Source organism: Arachis stenosperma, chromosome 9 (genome assembly GCF_014773155.1).
Source record: "Arachis stenosperma cultivar V10309 chromosome 9, arast.V10309.gnm1.PFL2, whole genome shotgun sequence".
In the NCBI taxonomy this organism is placed as follows: domain Eukaryota; kingdom Viridiplantae; phylum Streptophyta; class Magnoliopsida; order Fabales; family Fabaceae; genus Arachis; species Arachis stenosperma.
The window spans coordinates 90,412,033-90,435,035 of record NC_080385.1 but is presented as its reverse complement, the minus strand read 5'-3'; the positions used below and the strand labels follow the sequence as shown (position 1 = coordinate 90,435,035).

At 39.3% G+C, this 23,003-nt stretch overlaps 1 non-coding gene across 1 annotated transcript; it reads right to left on the bottom strand.

Moving 5' to 3' along the window:
- Positions 1-4,241: 4,241 nt before the first annotated feature.
- LOC130953864 (small nucleolar RNA R71) lies at positions 4,242-4,349 on the bottom strand. Its single transcript, XR_009076024.1, has one exon. It is a non-coding gene; the product is annotated as a small nucleolar RNA R71 (small nucleolar RNA).
- Positions 4,350-23,003: the final 18,654 nt, after the last annotated feature.

The following is a 23,003-nucleotide window of genomic DNA, read 5'->3' as shown; positions in this document are numbered from 1 at the left end:
ACCGAGTGCTCGCCTGACAAACGAGCCAGCCATTCCGTGAGATCAGAGTCTTCGTGGTATAGGCGAGAACTGATGGCGGCATTCAAGAGAATCCGGAAGGTCTAACCTTGTCTGTGGTATTCTGAGTAGGATTCAATGATTGAATGACTGTGACGTGCTTCAAACTTCTAGCAGGCGGGGTGATGAGCGGATAATTTGTACGCTTTTTGGCATTATTTTTAGTAAGTTTCTAGTATCTTTTAGTTAGTTTTTATTATATTTTTATTAGTTTTTAGTTAAAATTCACTTTTCTGGACTTTACTATGAGTTTGTGTGTTTTTCTGTGATTTCAGGTATTTTCTGACTGAAATTGAAGGTTCTGAGCAAAAATCTGATCCAGAGACCAAAAAGGACTGCAGATGCTGTTGGATTCTGACCTCCCTGCACTCGAAGTGGATTTTCTGGAGCTACAGAAGCCCAATTGGCGCGCTCTCAACGGCATTGAAAAGTAGACATCCTGGGCTTTCCAGCAATATATAATAGTCCATACTTTGCCCAAGATTTGATGGCCCAAACCGGCGCTCAAAGTCACCTACAGAAATTCCAGCGTTAAACGCCGGAACTGGCATAAAACTTGGAGTTAAACGCCCAAACTGGCATGAAAGCTGGCGTTTAACTCCAGAAATGGTCTCTACACGAAAATGCTTCAATGCTCAGCCCAAGCACACACCAAGTGGGCCCGGAAGTAGATTTTTCTGTCATTTACTCATTTCTGTAAACCTTAGGATACTAGTTTACTATTAATAGAACCTTTTGACATTGTATCTGTACCTTATGACCTCATAACATTTTAGATGTTTCATTGTGTACCTTCCACAGCATGAGCTTCTAAACCCCATGGTTGGGGGTGAGGAGCTCTGCTGTGTCTTGATGGATTAATGCAATTACTACTGTTTCTTATTCAATCATGCTTGCTTCCATTCTAAGATATCACTTGCTCTTAACCCGGATGAATGTGATGATCCGTGACACTCATCATATTCTCAACTATGAACGTGTGACTGACAACCACCTCCGTTCTATCTTAGATTAAGTAGATATCTCTTGGGTTCTTTAATCGGAATCTTCGTGGTATAAGCTAGAACTGATGGCGGCATTCAAGAGAATCCGGAAGGTCTAAACCTTGTCTGTGGTATTCTGAGTAGGATTCAATGACTGGATGACTGTGACGTGCTTCAAACTCCTGAAGGCGGGGCGTTAGTGACAGACGCAAAAGAATCACTGGATTCTATTCCGGCCTGATTGAGAACCGACAGATGATTAGCCTATGCTGTGACAGAGCATCAGGGACGTATTTTCACTGAGAGGATGGGAGGTAGCCAGACAACGGTGAAACCCTACATACAGCTTGCCATGGAAGGAGCCTTGCGTGTTTGATGAAGAAGACAGTAGGAAAGCAGAGATTCAGAAGATGGAGCATCTCCAAAACCCCAGCCTATTCTCCACTACTGCAATACAAGTAACCATTTCATGTTCTTTTGCTTTTTACAATCAATCCTGATAATTTCTGATATCCTGACTAAGATTTACAAGATAACCATAGCTTGCTTCAAGCCGACAATCTCCGTGGGATCGACCCTTGCTCACGCAAGGTATTACTTGGACGACCCAGTGCACTTGCAGGTTAGTTGTGCGGGATTGCAAAAGTGTTATTGCAATTTCGTGCACCACGGGGCGTTAGTGACAGACGCAAAAGAATCACTGGATTCTATTCCGGCCTGACCGAGAACCGACAGCTGATTAGCCATATGCTGTGACAGAGCATAGGAACATTTTCACTGAGAGGATGGGAGGTAGCCACTGACAACGGTGAAACCCTTGCATAAGCTTGCCATGGAAAGGAGTAAGAAGGATTGGATGAAGACAGTAGGAAAGCAGAGAGACGGAAGGGAAAGCATCTTCATACGCTTATCTGAAGTTCCTACCAATGAATTACATAAGTACCTCTATCTTTATCTTTATGCTTCATTCGTATATCACTATATCCATTTGAGTCTGTCTGACTAAGATTTACAAGGTGACCATAGCTTGCTTCATACCAACAATCTCCGTGGGATCGACCCTTACTCACGTAAGGTTTATTACTTGGACGACCCAGTGCACTTGCTGGTTAGTTGTGCAAAGTTGTGTTTATGCCATGGTATTGAGCACCAAGTTCTTGGGGCCATTACTAGGGATTATTTGAGTTGTGAAAAGTAGTGATCACAATTTCGCACACCAAGTTTTTGGTGCCGTTGCCGGGGATTGTTTTGTGTATGGACAACTGACGGTTCATCTTGTTGCTTAGATTAGGTATTTTTCTTCAGAGTTCTTAAGAAGGAATTCTAGTGTTTCATGATGATCTGTTGAAGTCTGGCTGGCTGAGAAGCCATGTCTAATCTTATTGGACCGAGGTTTCAACTAATCATCACAAGAGCTTGTTGATTTCTATCAATCTTGCTATTGGAGCAATGATCTGCTAAGGCTTGGCTGGCCATTGGCCATGTCTAGTGTTTTGGACCGAAGCTTTCTTTGAAAGCTTGGCTGGCTGTGAAGCCATGTCTAATTCCTGGACCGGAGTCTTAGACTAGCATTGCAATGATTCCTGGAATCCAAATTAAGAATTCTGAAACTTTTATTTTCTATTTTCATATAATTTTCGAAAAAACACAAAAAAATTTACAAAACCACAAAAGAACCAAAAAGATTTTATGTTTCTTGTTTGAGTCTAGCGTCTAATTTTAAGTTTGGTGTCTTGCATGTATTATTTATTTGATCTTGGTTCTATTTTCAAGTCAATAGTACAGGGAACTGAAGATTCAGAACATGCAGCAGAGGAATTACACAGAAAAAGCTGGGCGTTCAAAACGCCCAGTGAAGAAGGACAGACTGGCGTTTAAACGCCAGCCAGGGTACCTGGTTGGGCGTTTAACACCCAAAAAGGTAGCATTTTGGGCGTTAAACACCAGAATGGATACCATTCTGGGCGTTTAACGCCAGGATGGCACAAGGGGGAGGATTTTGTTTTCAAATCAATTTTTTTTCAAGGTTTTCAAAGTTTTTCAAAATCAAATCTTTTTCAAATCATATCTTTTCAATCAAATGTTTTCAAAATCAATTTCTTTCCTTTTTCAAAGATACTTGCTATCAATTAATGATTTGATTCAACATTTCAAGTATGTTGCCTTTTCTATTGAGAAAGGTTTAATGTTTGAATCATATCTTTTCTTGATAGCCAAGTTATTAATTTTTAAAATCAAATCTTTTTAAATTGTTTTCAAATCATATCTTCTCAATCACATTTTTTTTAAACCAATCATATCTTCTTAACCTCATCTTTTTCAAAATAAGTTTTCAATCAAATCTTTTTGACTTCTAATTTCAAAATCTTTTTCAAAAATCACTTGATTTCTTTCCCACTCTTATTTTCGAAAATTAATTAGTGTTTTTCAAAATGTTTTCAATTTCTTTAACTTAATTTTCGAAAATTCTCTTCCCCTCTTCCCACATCCTTCTATTTATGGAGTACCACTCCTTCTTAATGCACAATTCGAACTCTCTCTGATTTAGTTCGAATTCTTCTACCTCTTTCTTCTATTTTTCTGTTCTTCTGACACCTCAAGGAATCTCTATACTGTGACATAGAGGATTTCACATTTTCTTGTTCTCTTCTCTTTCATATGAGCAGGAGCAGAGACAAAGGCATTCTTGTTGAAGCTGACCCTGAACCTGAAAGGACCTTGAAGCGAAAGCTAAGAAAAGCTAAGGCATAATTCTCTGTAAAGGACCTAACAGAAATCTTCAAAGAAGAAGAACCCATGGCAGCCGAAAACAACAATAATGCAAACAATGCAAGGAAGGTGCTGGGTGACTTTACTGCACCTACTCCCGACTTCTATGGGAGAAGCATCTCTATCCCTGCCATTGGAGCAAACAACTTTGAGCTTAAGCCTCAATTAGTTTCTCTAATGCAACAGAATTGCAAGTTTCATGGACTTCCATTGGAAGATCCTCATCAGTTCTTAGCTGAATTCTTGCAAATCTGTGACACTGTCAAGACTAATGGGGTTGACCCTGAGGTCTACAGACTTATGCTATTCCCTTTTGCTGTAAGAGACAGAGCTAGGACATGGTTGGACTCACAACCTAAAGAAAGCCTGGACTCATGGGAAAAGCTAGTCAATGCCTTCTTGGCAAAGTTCTTTCCACCTCAAAAATTGAGTAAGCTTAGAGTGGAAGTCCAAACCTTCAGACAGAAGGATGGAGAATCCCTCTATGAAGCTTGGGAAAGATACAAACAATTGATCAGAAAATGTCCTTCTGACATGCTTTCTGATTGGAGCATCATAGGTATTTTCTATGATGGTCTCTCTGAACTATCCAAGATGTCTTTGGATAGCTCTGCTGGAGGATCTCTTCATTTGAAGAAGACGCCTACAGAAGCTCAAGAGCTGATTGAAATGGTTGCAAATAACCAATTCATGTACACTTCTGAAAGGAATCCTGTGAACAATGGGACTAATCAGAAGAAAGGAGTTCTTGAGATTGATGCTCTGAATGCCATTCTGGCTCAGAACAAGATACTGACTCAACAAGTCAATTTGATTTCTCAAAGTCTGTCTGGAATGCAAAATGCACCAAGCAGTACTAAGGATGCTTCATCTGAAGAAGAAGCCTATGATCCTGAGAACCCTTCAATGGAAGAGGTGAATTACCTAGGAGAACCCTATGGAAACACCTATAATTCTTCATGGAGAAATCATCCAAATTTCTCATGGAAGAATCAAGAGAGACCTCAACAAGGTTTCAACAACAATAATGGTGGAAGAAACAGGTTTAGCAATGGCAAGCCTTTTCCATCATCTTCTCAGCAACAGACAGAGAATTCTAAGCAGAACACCTCTGACTTAGCAACCATGGTCTCTGATCTAATCAAAACCACTCAAAGTTTCATGACTGAAACAAGGTCCTCCATTAGGAATTTGGAGGCACAAGTGGGACAGCTGAGCAAGAAAGTTATTGAACTCCCTCCTAGTACTCTCCCAAGCAACACAGAAGAAAATCCAAAAGGAGAGTGCAAGGCCATCAACATGGCCGAATTTGGAGAGGAAGGAGAGGCAGTGAACGCCACTGAGGAAGACCTCAATGGGCGTGCACTGACCTCCATTGAGTTCCCCAATGAGGAACCATGGGAATCTGAGGCTCAAAATGAGACCATAGAGATTCCATTGGATTTACTTCTGCCTTTCATAAGCTCTGATGAGTATTCTTCCTCTGAAGAGGATGAGTATGTCACTGAAGAGCAAGTTGCTAAATACCTTGGAGCAATCATGAAGCTAAATGACAAGTTATTTGGAAATGAGACTTGGGAGAATGAACCTCCTTTGCTCACCAAAGAACTGGATGACTTGTCTAGGCAGAAATTATCTCAAAAGAGACAAGATCCTAGGAAGTTTTCAATACCTTGTACCATAGGCACCATAACCTTCAAAAAGGCTCTATGTGACTTAGGGTCAAGTGTAAACCTCATGCCTCTCTCTGTAATGGAGAAGCTAGGGATCTTTGAGGTGCAAGCTGCAAGAATCTCATTAGAGATGGCAGACAACTCAAGAAAACAAGCTCATGGACTTGTAGAGGATGTTTTGGTGAAGATTGAAGACCATTACATCCCTGCTGATTTCATAGTCCTAGAGACTGGGAAGTGCATGGATGAAACCATCATCCTTGGCAGACCCTTCCTAGCCACAGCAAAGGCTGTGATTGATGTTGATAGAGGCGAACTGATCATTCAAGTGAATGAAGAATCCTTTGTGTTTAAGGCTCAAAGATATCCCTCTGTCACCATGGAGAGGAAGCATGAAGAGCTTCTCTCAAATCAGAGTCAAACAGAGCCCCCACAGTCAAACTCTAAGTTTGGTGTTGGGAGGCCACAACCAAACTCTAAGTTTGGTGTTGAACCCCCACATTCAAACTCTAAGTTTGGTGTTGGGAGGTTCCAACATTGCTCTGAGAAAATGTGAGGCTCCATGAGAGCCATCTGTCAAGCTACTGACATTAAAGAAGCGCTTGTTGGGAGGCAACCCAATGTTATATGTTATCTATTTCTCTTTGTTATTTTATGTTTTTTGTAGGTTGATGATCATAAGAAGACACAAAATCAATTGAAAAAGCAAAAATAGAATGAAAAACAGGAAGAAAAACAGCACACCCTGGAGGAAGAACCCACTGGCGTTTAAACGCCAGTGAGGCTAGCAATTGGGCGTTTAACGCCCAGTCTGGCACCATTCTGGGCGTTTAACGCCAGAAAGGGGCACCAGACTGGCGTTAAACGCCAGAAAAGGGCAAGAACCTAGCGTTAAACGCCAGGAATGGGCACCAGCCCGGTGTTTAACGCCAGAAATGGCTCAAAACGTGATTTTGAATGCCATTTGGTGCAGGGATGACTTTTCCTTGACACCACAGGATCTGTGGACCCCACAGGATTCCCACCAACCCCACCACTCTCTCTCTCTTCTTCACCCATTCACCAATCACCTCAACTCCTCTTCCCCAAAAACCCTTCACCTATCAAATCCCATCTTTCTCTTCACCACTCACATCCATCCTCCATAAAATCCCACCTACCTCACCATTCAAATTCAAACCACTTTCCCCCCCAAACCGACCCATCAATGGCCGAACCATGACCCCCCCTCTCCTATATAAACCCTTCTTCACCCCTTCATTTTCACACAACCTAAACACCACTTCTCCCCCTCTTTGGCCGAACACAAAAGCCATTCCCTTCTTCCTCATTTCTTCTTCTTCTACTCCCTTCTTTCTTCTTTTGCTCGAGGACGAGCAAACCTTTTAAGTTTGGTGTGGTAAAAGCGTTGCTTTTTCGTTTTTCCATAACCATTTATGGCATCCAAGGCCGGAGAAACCTCTAGAAAGAGGAAAGGGAAGGCAAAAGCTTTCACCTCCGAGTCATGGGAGATGGAGAGATTCATCTCAAGGGTGCATCAAGACCACTTCTATGAAGTTGTGGCCATGAAGAAGGGTCAACTTTGATCAAAGGTTGGACCAAGTCCTCATAGATATTTATGAAGAGGGCGCTCAAGGAAAGAGAGATTCAAGAGGGAAGCCAGTTCAACTGAGAAGGCATGACCTCAAGCCCATCACTAAGAAAAGGATGGAGCACACAAGAGACCCCTCTCATCATGAGATCCCTGAGATGCCTCAAGGGATGCACTTTCCTCCACAAGACTATTGGGAGCAACTAAACACCTCCCTAGGAGAACTGAGTTCCAACATGGGACAACTAAGGGTGGAGCACCAAGAACATTCCATCCTCCTCCATGAAATTAGAGAAAATCAAAGAATCATGAGAGAGGAGCAACAAAGACAAGGAAGAGACATTGAGGAGCTCAAGCACTCCATAGGATCTTCAAGAGGAAGAAAGAGCCGCCATCACTAAGGTGGACCCGTTCTTTAATCTCCTTGTTCTTTATTTTCTGTTTTTCGAATTTTAGTGCTTATGTTTATCTATGTTTGTGTCTTGTGATCATTAGTGTCTTAGTGTCTATGCCTTAAAGTTATGAATGTCCTATGAATCCATCACCTTTCTTAAATAAAAAATGTTCTTAATTGAAAAAGAAAAAGAATTGCATGAATTTTGAATTTTATAGCAGTTTAATTATTTTGATGTGGTGGCATTACTTTTGTCTTCTGAATGTATGCTTAAACAGTGCATATGTCTTTTGAATTTGTGGTTCATGAATGTTGGCTCTTGAAAGAATGATGAAAAAGGAGACATGTTACTGAGGATCTGAAAAACCATAAAAATGATTCTTGAAGCAAGAAAAAGCAGTGAATACCAAAAAAAAAAAACCGAAAAAAAAAGGAAAGAGAAAAAGAAAGAAAAAGAAAGAATAAAGTTGTGATCCAAGGCAAAAAGAGTGTGCTTAAGAACCCTGGACACCTCTAATTGGGGACTCTAGCAAAGCTGAGTCACAATCTGAAAAGGTTCACCCAATTATGTGTCTGTGGCATGTATGTATCCGGTGGTAATACTGGAAGACAGAGTGCTTTGGGCCACGGCCAAGACTCATAAAGTAGCTGTGTTCAAGAATCATCATACTTAACTAGGAGAATCAATAACACTATCTGGATTCTGAGTTCCTAAAGAAGCCAATCATTCTGAGTTGCAAAGGATAGAGTGAGATGCCAAAACTGTTCAGAGGCAAAAGCTAAAAGCCCCGCTCATCTAATTAATACTGATCTTCATAGATGTTTTTGGAATTCATTGCATATTCTCTTCTTTTTATCTTATTTGATCTTCAGTTGCTTGAGGACAATCAACAATTTAAGTTTGGTGTTGTGATGAGCGGATAATTTGTACCCTTTTTGGCATTATTTTTAGTATGTTTTTAGTATGATCTAGTTAGTTTTTAGTATATTTTTATTAGTTTTTAGTTAAAATTCACTTTTCTGGACTTTACTATGAGTTTGTGTGTTTTTCTGTGTTTTCAGATATTTTATGGCTGAAATTGAGGGACCTGAGCAAAAATCTGATCCAGAGACTGAAAAGGACTGCAGATGCTGTTGGATTCTGACCTCCCTGCACTCGAAGTGGATTTTCTGGAGCTACAGAAGCCTAATTGGCGCGCTCTCAACGGCGTTGGAAAGTAGACATCCTGGGCTTTCCAGAAATATATGATAGTCCATACTTTGCCCAAGATTTGATGGCCCAAACCGGCGTTCAAAGTCACCCTCAGAAATTCCAGCGTTAAACGCCGGAACTGGCACCTAAATGGGAGTTAAACGCCCAAACTGGCATAAAAGCTGGCGTTTAACTCCAAGAAGAGTCTCTACACGAAATTGCTTCATTGCTCAGCCCAAGCACACACCAAGTGGGCCCGGAAGTGGATTTTTATGTCATTTACTCATCTCTGTACACCCTAGGCTACTAGTTTTCTATAAGTAGGACCTTTTGCTATTGTATTAGGAATCTTTTGATCATGCTTTGATGATTAAACCCTCTTTGGGGGAGGCTGGCCATTCGGCCATGCCTAGACCTTGTTCTTATGTATTTTCAACGGTGGAGTTTCTACACACCATAGATTAAGGTGTGGAGCTCTGCTGTACCTCGAGTATTAATGCAATTACTATTGTTCTTCTATTCAATTCCGCTTGTTCTTTGTCCAAGATATCACTTGTTCTTCAACTTGATGAATGTGATGATCCGTGACACTCATCATCATTCTCACCTATGAACAAGGTGACTGACAACCACTTCTGTTCTACAAGCAAACAAGGCTCTAGTGTTTATCTCTTGGATTCCTGATACACGATGCATGGTTGATCGCCTGACAACCGAGTGCTCGCCTGACAAACGAGCCAGCCATTCCGTGAGATCAGAGTCTTCGTGGTATAGGCGAGAACTGATGGCGGCATTCAAGAGAATCCGGAAGGTCTAACCTTGTCTGTGGTATTCTGAGTAGGATTCAATGATTGAATGACTGTGACGTGCTTCAAACTCCTAGCAGGCGGGGCGTTAGTGACAGACGCAAAAGAATCACTGGATTCTATTCCGGCCTGACCGAGAACCGACAGCTGATTAGCCATATGCTGTGACAGAGCATAGGAACATTTTCACTGAGAGGATGGGAGGTAGCCACTGACAACGGTGAAACCCTTGCATAAGCTTGCCATGGAAAGGAGTAAGAAGGATTGGATGAAGACAGTAGGAAAGCAGAGAGACGGAAGGGAAAGCATCTTCATACGCTTATCTGAAGTTCCTACCAATGAATTACATAAGTACCTCTATCTTTATCTTTATGCTTCATTCGTATATCACTATATCCATTTGAGTCTGCCTGACTAAGATTTACAAGGTGACCATAGCTTGCTTCATACCAACAATCTCCGTGGGATCGACCCTTACTCGCGTAAGGTTTATTACTTGGACGACCCAGTGCACTTGCTGGTTAGTTGTGCAAAGTTGTGTTTATGCCATGGTATTGAGCACCAAGTTCTTGGGGCTATTACTAGGGATTATTTGAGTTGTGAAAAGTAGTGATCACAATTTCGCACACCAAGTTTTTGGTAAAAGCATTGCTTTTTGTTTTTCCATAACCATTTATGGCATCCAAGGCCGAAGAAACCTCTAGAAAGAGGAAAGGGAAGGCAAAAGCCTCCTTCTCCGAGTCATGGGAGATGGAGAGATTCATCTCAAGGATGCATCAAGACCACTTCTATGAAGTTGTGGCCATGAAGAAGGGTCAACTTTGATCAAAGGTTGGACCAAGTCCTCACAGTCATATGTGAAGAGGGCGCACAATGGAAGAGAGATTCAAGAGGCAAGCCGGTTCAATTGAGAAGGCACGACCTCAAACCCGTGGCTAGAGGATGGTTGGAGTTTATCCAACGCTCAATCATTCCCACTAGCAACCGGTCCGAAGTTACTCTAGACCGGGCCATCATGATTCATAGCATCATGATTGGAGAAGAAGTGGAAGTTCATGAGGTTATAGCCCAAGAACTCTATAAGGTGGCGGACAAGTCCTCTACCCTAGCAAGGTTAGCCTTTCCTCATCTCATTTGTCACCTCTGTTATTCAGTTGGAGTTGACATAGAGGGAGACATCCCCATTGATGAGGATAAGCCCATCACTAAGAAAAGGATGGAGCACACAAGAGACCCCACTCATCATGAGATCCCTGAGATACCCCAAGGGATGCACTTTCCTCCACAAAACTATTGGGAGCAACTGAACACCTCCCTAGGAGAACTAAGTTCCAACATGGGACAACTAAGGGTGGAGCACCAAGAACACTCCATCATCCTCCATGAAATTAGAGAAAATCAAAGAATCATGAGAGAGGAGCAACAAAGACAAGGAAGAGACATTGAGGAGCTCAAGCACTCCATAGGATCTTCAAGAGGAAGAAAGAGCCGCCATCACTAAGGTGGACCCGTTCTTTAATCTCCTTGTTCTTTATTTTCTGTTTTTCGAATTTTAGTGCTTATGTTTATCTATGTTTGTGTCTTGTGATCATTAGTGTCTTAGTGTCTATGCCTTAAAGTTATGAATGTCCTATGAATCCATCACCTTTCTTAAATAAAAAAATGTTCTTAATTGAAAAAGAAAAAGAATTGCATGAATTTTGAATTTTATAGCAGTTTAATTATTTTGATGTGGTGGCATTACTTTTGTCTTCTGAATGTATGCTTAAACAGTGCATATGTCTTTTGAATTTGTGGTTCATGAATGTTGGCTCTTGAAAGAATGATGAAAAAGGAGACATGTTACTGAGGATATGAAAAATCATAAAAATGATTCTTGAAGCAAGAAAAAGCAGTGAATACCAAAAAAAAAAAAAAACCGAAAAAAAAAGGAAAGAGAAAAAGAAAGAAAAAGAAAGAATAAAGTTGTGATCCAAGGCAAAAAGAGTGTGCTTAAGAACCCTGGACACCTCTAATTGGGGACTCTAGCAAAGCTGAGTCACAATCTGAAAAGGTTCACCCAATTATGTGTCTGTGGCATGTATGTATCCGGTGGTAATACTGGAAGACAGAGTGCTTTGGGCCACGGCCAAGACTCATAAAGTAGCTGTGTTCAAGAATCATCATACTTAACTAGGAGAATCAATAACACTATCTGGATTCTGAGTTCCTAAAGAAGCCAATCATTCTGAGTTGCAAAGGATAGAGTGAGATGCCAAAACTGTTCAGAGGCAAAAAGCTAAAAGCCCCGCTCATCTAATTAATACTGATCTTCATAGATGTTTTTGGAATTCATTGCATATTCTCTTCTTTTTATCTTATTTGATCTTCAGTTGCTTGAGGACAATCAACAATTTAAGTTTGGTGTTGTGATGAGCGGATAATTTGTACCCTTTTTGGCATTATTTTTAGTATGTTTTTAGTATGATCTAGTTAGTTTTTAGTATATTTTTATTAGTTTTTAGTTAAAATTCACTTTTCTGGACTTTACTATGAGTTTGTGTGTTTTTCTGTGATTTCAGATATTTTATGGCTGAAATTGAGGGACCTGAGCAAAAATCTGATCCAGAGACTGAAAAGGACTGCAGATGCTGTTGGATTCTGACCTCCCTGCACTCGAAGTGAATTTTCTGGAGCTACAGAAGCCCAATTGGCGCGCTCTCAACGGCGTTGGAAAGTAGACATCCTGGGCTTTCCAGAAATATATGATAGTCCATACTTTGCCCAATATTTGATGGCCCAAACCGGCGTTCAAAGTCACCCTCAGAAATTCCAGCGTTAAACGCCGGAACTGGCACCTAAATGGGAGTTAAACGCCCAAACTGGCATAAAAGCTGGCGTTTAACTCCAAGAAGAGTCTCTACACGAAATTGCTTCATTGCTCAGCCCAAGCACACACCAAGTGGGCCCGGAAGTGGATTTTTATGTCATTTACTCATCTCTGTACACCCTAGGCTACTAGTTTTCTATAAGTAGGACCTTTTGCTATTGTATTAGGAATCTTTTGATCATGCTTTGATGATTAAACCCTCTTTGGGGGAGGCTGGCCATTCGGCCATGCCTAGACCTTGTTCTTATGTATTTTCAACGGTGGAGTTTCTACACACCATAGATTAAGGTGTGGAGCTCTGCTGTACCTCGAGTATTAATGCAATTACTATTGTTCTTCTATTCAATTCCGCTTGTTCTTTGTCCAAGATATCACTTGTTCTTCAACTTGATGAATGTGATGATCCGTGACACTCATCATCATTCTCACCTATGAACAAGGTGACTGACAACCACTTCTGTTCTACAAGCAAACAAGGCTCTAGTGTTTATCTCTTGGATTCCTGATACACGATGCATGGTTGATCGCCTGACAACCGAGTGCTCGCCTGACAAACGAGCCAGCCATTCCGTGAGATCAGAGTCTTCGTGGTATAGGCGAGAACTGATGGCGGCATTCAAGAGAATCCGGAAGGTCTAACCTTGTCTGTGGTATTCTGAGTAGGATTCAATGATTGAATGACTGTGACGTGCTTCAAACTCCTAGCAGGCGGGGCGTTAGTGACAGATGCAAAAGAATCACTGGATTCTATTCCGGCCTGACCGAGAACCGACAGCTAATTAGCCATATGCTGTGACAGAGCATAGGAACATTTTCACTGAGAGGATGGGAGGTAGCCACTGACAACGGTGAAACCCTTGCATAAGCTTGCCATGGAAAGGAGTAAGAAGGATTGGATGAAGACAGTAGGAAAGCAGAGAGACGGAAGGGAAAGCATCTTCATACGCTTATCTGAAGTTCCTACCAATGAATTACATAAGTACCTCTATCTTTATCTTTATGCTTCATTCGTATATCACTATATCCATTTGAGTCTGTCTGACTAAGATTTACAAGGTGACCATAGCTTGCTTCATACCAACAATCTCCGTGGGATCGACCCTTACTCACGTAAGGTATTACTTGGACGACCCAGTGCACTTGCTGGTTAGTTGTGCAAAGTTGTGTTTATGCCATGGTATTGAGCACCAAGTTCTTGGGGCCATTACTAGGGATTATTTGAGTTGTAAAAAGTAGTGTACACAATTTCGCACACCAATGCATTAGTTAGAGGGTTCTCTTGTGGTGGTGGTGCTTGTGTAGGTTGGAGTGAGTTTTAATCTCCAGTTGCAGCAGCAGCTTCTTCTGCTTCCATAGCTACTACCTCATCAGCCATATCATCAAGTTTTCTTTGACAACTCCTATTGTTGTGGCTACTCTATAATTTTTTAACATGTCATGGTGTAAATATATAAACATTAGAAGTATTTTCAATATGAAGACACAAAAGAACACATTCATACTTCACCATAGTACTTGCAAATTATTGCTCTATATCTCCTTTTAAACTTGTGTGAGTTGGAATTCGGTCTTGCTTTATTCTGTCATTTTTTCTCTTTTTTGTTGGTCTGCCAATAAGTTTCTTGTAATGAGGAGACAGTGGAAAAAATTCTTCAGCCTTATCCCAAAATTATTTACTCGGTATAGGGTTGATGTTATGTTGATATGTTGTGTTACATACTGCCATTCCAAGCCAGTTATGAATCTGATCTTCTGGTCTACGACTTCTCAAAGCAAGTGCTGCACAAGCATGCCTGCAAGGCAAGCCTGTGAGCTACCAAAATCTACAGGTGCATTTTTTATTTTCTAAGTCCATAATAACTTTAGTTGGATGCTTCTCAACCTCATATATTTTTTCATTATCATCAGCTGTTCATGTAGGAGTCTATTTGTTACTTTCCTCCTTTTCTCTCTCATGCCTACTAAGCTGTCTTAGTGCAATAGTACCAATATAGCCACTAAGATACTTTTTGTTTCTTGTCATAACCTTCATGATATGTACTCTGATCTTTTTCAACATTATGATGATTGGCTTGCCTCTGTACTTCATAATCTTTTCATTGAATGTCTTATGATTGTTGTTAGTCACACTATCCACTTTTGGTCACTCACTAAAATGTGTCTTTATCCAAATCTTTAGGTCAAGTCTATCTAAGTATTCTCAGGCCGCATTGTTGATTCGGTTTAATCTCATCATTGTAACATCAAACTTGCAAACAGTAGTGGCTCTACAACATTCTCAGACTGCCTTTTTGAATTGCTTATCCTTCCACCTTTTAGTGAAGTTACCCCAAATATACATTGCACAATATAAATGATGGACTTGGGGCATTGCATGCTCCATGACTGGTATGAGACCCTATAAAGTCACAAACAACAACAGTCAACAACAACAGTTTTCCAAATGAACAAAAAAGACAATGCATAATCAAAGAAAGGTGTGAGTAATTACCTTCTATTGGTCACTCATGAAGTTCCAATGGTGCACCCTATAGTTTCCCAAATTATGATGTAGGAGTTCTAGAAACCATCTCCAATTATTTCTTATCTCTAAGTCAACAACTGCATACACAATGGGAAAGATTTAATTATTAGCATCTTGCCTCACTGCTGTAAGCAACTGTCTACCATAATACCCTTTTAGAAATGTCTCATTCAGTCCAATAAATAGTTTGCAATCTTGTATGAATCCTTGTTTGCAAGCATAAAAATATATATAAAGTCTCTTGAAAAATGGGAGGGAATCAAGCATAGAGGTTGTGTCCATGTCAATAGTTGCTTCAGGGTTAGCTGTCAATAGCGCAAGAATGTAATCTCTTAACTCAGCATACTACTCCCTCTCTGAGCCCTCAATATTCTCCCTTGCCTTCTTCATTGCTCTTTGTATCTTCTTATACTTAATGGTGACATTAAACTCTTTCCTAAACCATGCCTCAACTTTAGCAGTTTTAAGTTTTCTTTGGTCCCTTAACTTCTCTTCTAACTATCCAATAACTCACTTTCTATCAACTGATTTGTTAGTGTGACCTCTTGCACAAACATGTTAGTTCACAAAAGATTTTACTTGAAAGCTCTTTAGTTCATTAGACTTGAACAATAGATAGTCCAAGGATAGTTAACGTTACAACAAATTGCCTTACACTTCTCAGGTTCCACTTGGCTAAACATGATACTCCTTTCGATTTGTATATTGAACCTTCTAACTGCTCTTTTGAATTGGTCCATAGTAACAAATTCCATCCCGAGCTATAAATGTACTGACCTAAAAGTAGCACTTAAATTTTTTTAAGGCCAAACAATGCGCTCTGCCTTATAGTCTATATTACAATATGAGGAATAAGGACTGTGCAACTCTTTAGACTCATATTGATGATAATCTGGGTCAGAGTTATCATCATTACTTTCTGAAAATTTAGTCCTTGGATGAGGGACATATATCTTAGGAGCTTCACCCTTGCTTCCTTGCATAAAGGTTTGTCCATTCGGAGCTGACCTCTTGTAAGAAGCTCTTCTATTCTTTTGCTTACCTCTTGATTTTTGGGTAGGGACCTCATTTTGTGTAACTTGAAATTGAGGTTAAGCACCAGATTTAAAATGAGACAGTAGTTCAGTTTGTGTGGTTTGGACTTGGGTCACAGGTGGTAGATCAGTTTGTGTAGGTTGGGCTTGGACCACAGGTATTTATAACCCACACTTACTAACCGACAAGTGTACCGGGTCGTACCAAGTAATACCTTACGTGAGTAAGGGTCGATCCCACGAGGATTGATGGATTAAGTAACAATAGTATTTGATAGGCTTAGTTAGGCAAGCAGAAATTGGTTTTGAGATGTTTAAAAGGTTTAAGTTCGAATTCAAAATATTAAAAGTATAGACAATTAAATAAATTGGGAATAAAATATTGAGAAAACAGTTAAGGTTTCAGAGTTATCTATTTTTCTGGGTTAACTTTCCTTACTAACTATTTTAATTATGTAGGATTTAATTTATGGCAAACTATTTGTAACTAGACCTTAATTCCTTAGACCTTCCTAGTCTCCTCTAAAATTCATTAATTGCCAATAAAGGGTACATGATCAAATTCCAGTTTGCATGCCACAAAAACTCTAATTACCCAAAGAATAAAAGGATTATATGTCACGTATCCCGTTAAATCCAGATAATTAGAATTTAGGAGAATATGTTTTCAAGCTGTTGTTCAAGTATAGAGCTTTTCCAAGTTATACAAGAACTCAAATAGAAAGAGGGTCATACTTTCGTTCCATCCAAATTCATAAGATAAAGAACGAAAACAATTCTTAAATATAAATCCAAAACATAAATTAAAATAGAAAAAGTAATAAAATCAATCCATACAAGTAGACAGAGCTCCTAACCTTAACAGTGGAGGTTTAGTTGCTCATGGAATGTAGAATGTAAATTTGTATAGAATTCCCTAATGGAATCCCTCTAATCTCATGTTTCAATAGAAGAGAAGTCTCCCCTATTTATAACTAATCCTAATTAATTTAAGATCTAATTATCTAAAAATAAAAATAATATCTTTTCCTAAAAGATAAGATTTGAATTTAAATTCGAATTAATTTACAGATCTTCAGTTGATGGGTGGGGACCACTTGCTTTGTCCATTCTGCAGCTTCTAATCTGTGTTTTCTGGGCTGGAAACTGGGTCAAAAACAGCCCAAAAATCGTAACCAGCGTTTTCTGTATTATTGCAGATCACGTATGTGACGCGTCCGTGTCGTCCATGCGCTCGCGTCATTTATGCAGATTTCAGTCCACTCGTTCGCGTCAGGCACGCGATCGTGTCATTGCGATTTCTCCATTCCGCGTGGTCGCGTGAGCCATGCGTCCGCGTCGGTCTTCGCTGGTCATCTCTTTAGTTTCTTCTTTTTCTCTGCAGAAACTTCATCAAATCCCTCCGAATGCTACCTAAAATAAATAAAATTGCACAAAACTCAAAATAGCATCCATAGTGGCTAAAGTATAATTAATTCTTAATTAAACTCAACAAATTAGATCTAAATTCACTAGGAAAAGATAGACAAGATACTCACGCATCAACCACAGGTGGTGAATTAGCTTGTGTGGGTTTACAGGTGAATTTGGTTTGGGTTGGGATTGGGATTGGACTCCATTGACTAGATCAGGTTGTGTATGGGTTTGGATTTTAGGTAGGCTTATTTTGGTTTTTGGTTGTCTTTTCCTTTGGTTGGATCTTCTTGTTGAAGTTAAGGATGTCTAGGATGAATTCTGGCTTGTTGTGTTAATTAATTTTCTTGGTCTTAGAATCCTGGTTGGTGTTAGAGTCTTTTAGGCCCTCATCTTTATCCTTCTACTGAGTGATTTGTTTAAGGTCTTTGCATTCACATTGGATGGTTTAGTTTTAGAAGTAGACACCTCTTCTGCATCTACGTCAGCCACCTCAATCTCAGTTGGAATGCCCGCAGTGTGCTCCTGATGATTAAATTTTTGATGGTTTAGAATTTCACTAATGAAATCTCGTTGTAAAGTATAGTTTCTAAACTAAGCAATAATCCTTTCATACAAAAGATTGTTTGTCACAAGTAACAAATCCCTAAATTTATAAATCGAAGTATTGGAACCTCGGGTCGTTCTCCCTAGGAATTACAATAAAGTGTCTTGTTATTGGTTGTGAGTTATTTTGGAGTTTTTGAGATTTTAGACAAGAAATATAAATGACAAAGAAAATAAACTAACAACTAACAAAGCTCTTGGCAAGATATGAGAACTAGAAGTCCTATCCTAGTTATCCTCCTCAATTATGATAAAAAATTATCCATTACTCCAACTTAGTTAACCTCTAACCATGAAGGAAAGTCAAGTGGATGAATCAATTTGATTCCTCAAGTCCTAATCAACTCCTAAAGAAAAGACTAGCTTTAGAGATATTCAAATCAATTAGCAACTTCTAATTATCAATCAACAAAGGAATTAGATAACTCAAGAGTCACTAATTACTCTACCTAGGCTAAGAGGAACAAAACCTACACTAAAATCCAACCAAGCATTTCATCAAACACTTGGAAGTTGCAAAAGAAAAGCATAGTAAATTGATAACAAGAATGGAATCTAACAACAATTATTGAAAAGAATTAACAACAACAATCAAAAGAAATACATTTATTATGAATTATCTTGATTGAATTGAAAGAGAGTAGAAGAAACAAAAGTATATCTACAACAAAATACAAGAACAACATAAAAGAGATTACAACAAAAGAATGGAAGAAGAATGAATGTAACTACAAGGAATTGAGAAGATAGAAGTAGAAGAAGATGAATTAAAATCTAGATCTAAGAACTAAACCTAATCCTAATCCGAAACCTAGAGAGAAGTGAGAGCTTCTCTTTCTAAAACTAACTCTAAACTAATCCTAATGTGTGTGAATGATTGGAATGTGAGTTCATCCCCCCTTTGCTTTTTAATCCTTGGCTTTAAATAGCATCTTTGGCGCCAAAGTTGGTTGGGATTGGGCCCCACAACCCTTCTGAATTCGCTGGCCACGTTTTCATTAAAAAATCATAAACCAACACCGACGCGTACGCACACAGCACGCGTACGCGCCCATGGGGTGATTCGCAAAGTGCGCGTAAGCGCTAGGTGCACGCGCGCGTCCATGGGCGAGTTCAACTCTTTGACTTTTCATGATTTCTCCACTTTGCATGCTTTCCTCTTCACTCCTTTGATCCATCCCTAGCCTTCTCAATCTGAAATCACTAACAAACACATCAAGGCATCTAGTAGAATCAAAGGGTGATTAAAATCATCAAGTTAAAGGCCTAAAAAGCATGTTTTCACATCTAAGCACAAATAAGGAGACAATCACAAAATCATGCTAATTCATTGAATAAATGTGGGTAAAAGGTATTAAAATCTCCTAAAATCAATACAAGATAAACCCTAAAAATAGGGTTTATCAACCTCCCTACACTTAAACCAAGCATGTCCTCATGCTTAAACCAAGAATGAAGTAAGGGTATGGCATTTATTCAATGGAACTAAACTATATGCAACCTATCTAAATGCAACTATCTAAATGAATGCAATTGCTTGGTCAAAATAAATCAATTCCCAAGAAGCATATATGCACGAGGGCTAAGGACTAGCAAGTCTAATCCACAATTGGATTGAGTTATTAAATATTTTTACAAACTTGCATGAAGAGATGATTGTAGGTGGAAACATATAATTGAGCATCAAACCCTCACTGGATGTGTTTGCACTCTATTCGCTCAAGTGTTTAGGGTTGATTCACTCAATTCTCTCCTAATCATGCTTTCCAAAATTTGTTTTTTCTTCTAACAATCAACATATATTTCATGCAAGCATACATCTATCATGAGGTCTTTTCTTTAGGTTGTAATGGGGTTAGGGTCAAGGTAAGATGCATATATGGTCAAGTGAGCTTGAAATTTGAATCTTTGATAAGCTTAAACTTCCCACCTAACCTATGACATCCTATACAATTAAGTTCTAACCTAACAACCCATTCTTCACCTTTTCACATACTCATGTATCCCTTTTCATTTCACAACACTTATGCATTGATCTTTATTGGACTTTACTTTGCTTTGGGGCATTTTGTCCCCTTTTTATTTCTTTTTCTTCTTTTTCTTTCTTTTTCTATTTTTCTTTTCTTTTCCATATTCTTTTTTCCTTTTCTTTTCTTTTGTTTTTCTCATTTTTTTTCTTTCTTTCAAATTATATACAAGAACATCAATGCGTAAGGTCTATGCATTTTATCAATACATGAGCATGTACCCAATTTCTAATAATGTCAATAACAATACAAAATTACTCTTTTATTCACCCAATGTCCCAAGATTCCCACACTTGAATGATACTCACACACACTAGCCTAAGCTAATCAAAGATCCACATTGAGGACATTTGTTGTTTTCTGCTTGAAGGCTTGTAATGTGCTAAATTAAAGAACAAGTGGGTTAAGCGTAGGCTCAAAGTTGGCTAACAATGGAAGATCAAAGGTAGGGCTATTTGGGTAAGTAAGCCAATTGAAATGATGACCTCAATCATATAAATGCATGTATACACAAAATAATGGACATAAAGAATCAAACAAATCAAAGATTACAATCATAGAAAGAGAATAATGCACACAAGAAGGAAAAATAAGTGGTTATAGGATGTAACCACACCATTAGGCTCAAATCTCACAAGCTTGTGTTCTTAGCTCAAAAACATGATCCACAAGATATATAATTCAAGCAAGTTCTATGAAAAGTTTTCACTCAAATCAATTGGTGCCTTATAGATAGAAATCCTTAAAAATTTTCATTATTTTTACTAAGCTTATTGTGTATATATATATGCAAAAATAAGAAAATACAAGTAAAAATTCTAAAAACCTAAGATGAAATGCAACAGTGTTGAGATTAGAAATTTGTCACCCAAAATCGCCGACCGGTTGGACGACCTCCCCACACTTAAAAGTTTGCACCGTCCTCGCTGCACTCAAAAATGAGCAAGGGGGTACGGCGACTCTCCGGATTGCTACCTTCAGCTGGTAGGTCAACCGGTGCTGCGTGTTCTTTCTCTTGCTTCTGTTATTGCTTGTGGTGCATTGTTCATGAACAATAGAGAACAACACCATAAGATAAGAAGATAGAAAAGCAAGGAAGCATAATTATTGGAATGAGGTAAATCACTAGGATTAAGTTAGTGAATCAATGTGACATTAATAAAAGTGAGTGTGCATTCTAAGTTGCGCGGTTTAGAATACACATTAGCATAAAAGTCATGTCAGAAAAGAAGCATGCACTTCACTTATCCTAGTGTGCTTGAGATACTTTAAGTGAACTTGTGATGTAAAACAAGCATTAAAGAGGCATGAAAGCATTCAAGCGAAAAATACATATGGATGCATATAATCATGAAACACAATGCATTAAGGTAAATGCTCAACATCCATCAAGACCCACTCAAAGAGAGAGTTCAAATCACATGGTGGCTAGCTACAACATGCAATTCAAAAGAGTCACAAGCTCGAAGGCAATTCTCATCACTTAGTATTTTTCAAAAGGTAAGCATGAGAAACTCAAAACCAAGTAGCAAAATATAACCTCAACAATAGAATCCAACAAAGTTTATAAACATAATGATGTTAAGATAACATCCCTTTTTAATACTCAGCAGCAATTAATGGTAAACAAGAATAACAATCCAACACTTACAATGAAAAAGAGAAAATGAAATGGAAATTAAACTAACTAAGTAATCAACTAACTAAATAACTAATTAACTAACTAACTAACTAATTAACTAACTAAAATAAATGGTTATCAATGGTGTTTGGAAGTGTTGGATGAGGTGAAGAAGAAGGGAGGAAGAAAGGAGGAGAAAAGAAATGGAAAGAAGAGAGGAAAGGAAATGCTTGAAATAAGGGAATCCGCGCATACACACGCATGGCGCGCGGGCGCGGATGGTGGTGCAATGGGTGCGACGCATACGCGTACAGAGTGTGTCCGCATCGATGGATTATTCCGAGAGTGGCGCGCACGCGGCAGGTGTGCGTACGCGTGAATTGGTTTATGCCTTAGGCCCAATTTCCGCACAAGGCAGGCCTAACTCTCAGGTTTTGGCTGGAAGGTGGAACTTCTCAATCCACGCGTGCGCGTGCATGGCGCGTGCGCGTGGATGGTCGAAAATGCTGGAGGTACGCGTACGCGCCATGTACGCATACGCGTGAATGGTGCTCTATTTTTCAAAATTTTCCTATGTTTTTGCACCAATCCAAACATTCCAAACCTCCAAACATCTACCAAAACACCTTAAAACCTTATTTAACACACTAGAATACCAAATAAACTCAACCAACTAATCTAAACATCAATTAAGCTAATTCTATCAATATGTACAAAAGAAAAAAAATAAAATGATATTACCATGGTGGGGTGTCTCCCACCTAACACTTTTGTTTATTGTCCTTAAGTTGGACTTATGGGGAGCTCCTCTCAAGGTGGCTTGTGCTTGTATTCATCTTGGAACTCCCACCAATGCTTGGTTCTCCATTGTGCCCCAAGATTTCTCATGGATTGAGCCAAGTATTGATGGAGTTCTTCACAAGCTTGGGGCTCCCAAAGTTGATCCTCTTCTTGTAATCCAGGATCCCACACTTTATTCTCACACCCGTCTTGAGGTAGATCATCATTGATCCATCCGGATGGTAAGCAAGAGGAATTCTCAAGGTGATACCAAACTCTCTTTTATTCCCAAAATTGTACCACCCTATCATCATTCCTAATTGCATTCTCATTTATGTTCACCACACCTAAAGCCTAATTAGCTTAAGAGCAATACCACCCCCTACATCAAGCTTTCCCCAGTAAAAATCTTTTCAATGCATATATCCCAAGTCCTTGAATAACCCTTCCATGAAAAAAGGTTTAGCGTATCGATATTGACTCTGGATATTAACGACACTTCACCTCCACGGTATACTAAAATCCCCTTTGAATTTCTCTCTGACCTTCCCCTATAGTGATACACTAACATGATGTGACTTGACATCTGATGCGGAATTTATAACCCACACTTACTAACCGGCAAGTGCACCGGGTCGTACCAAGTAATACCTTACGTTAGTAA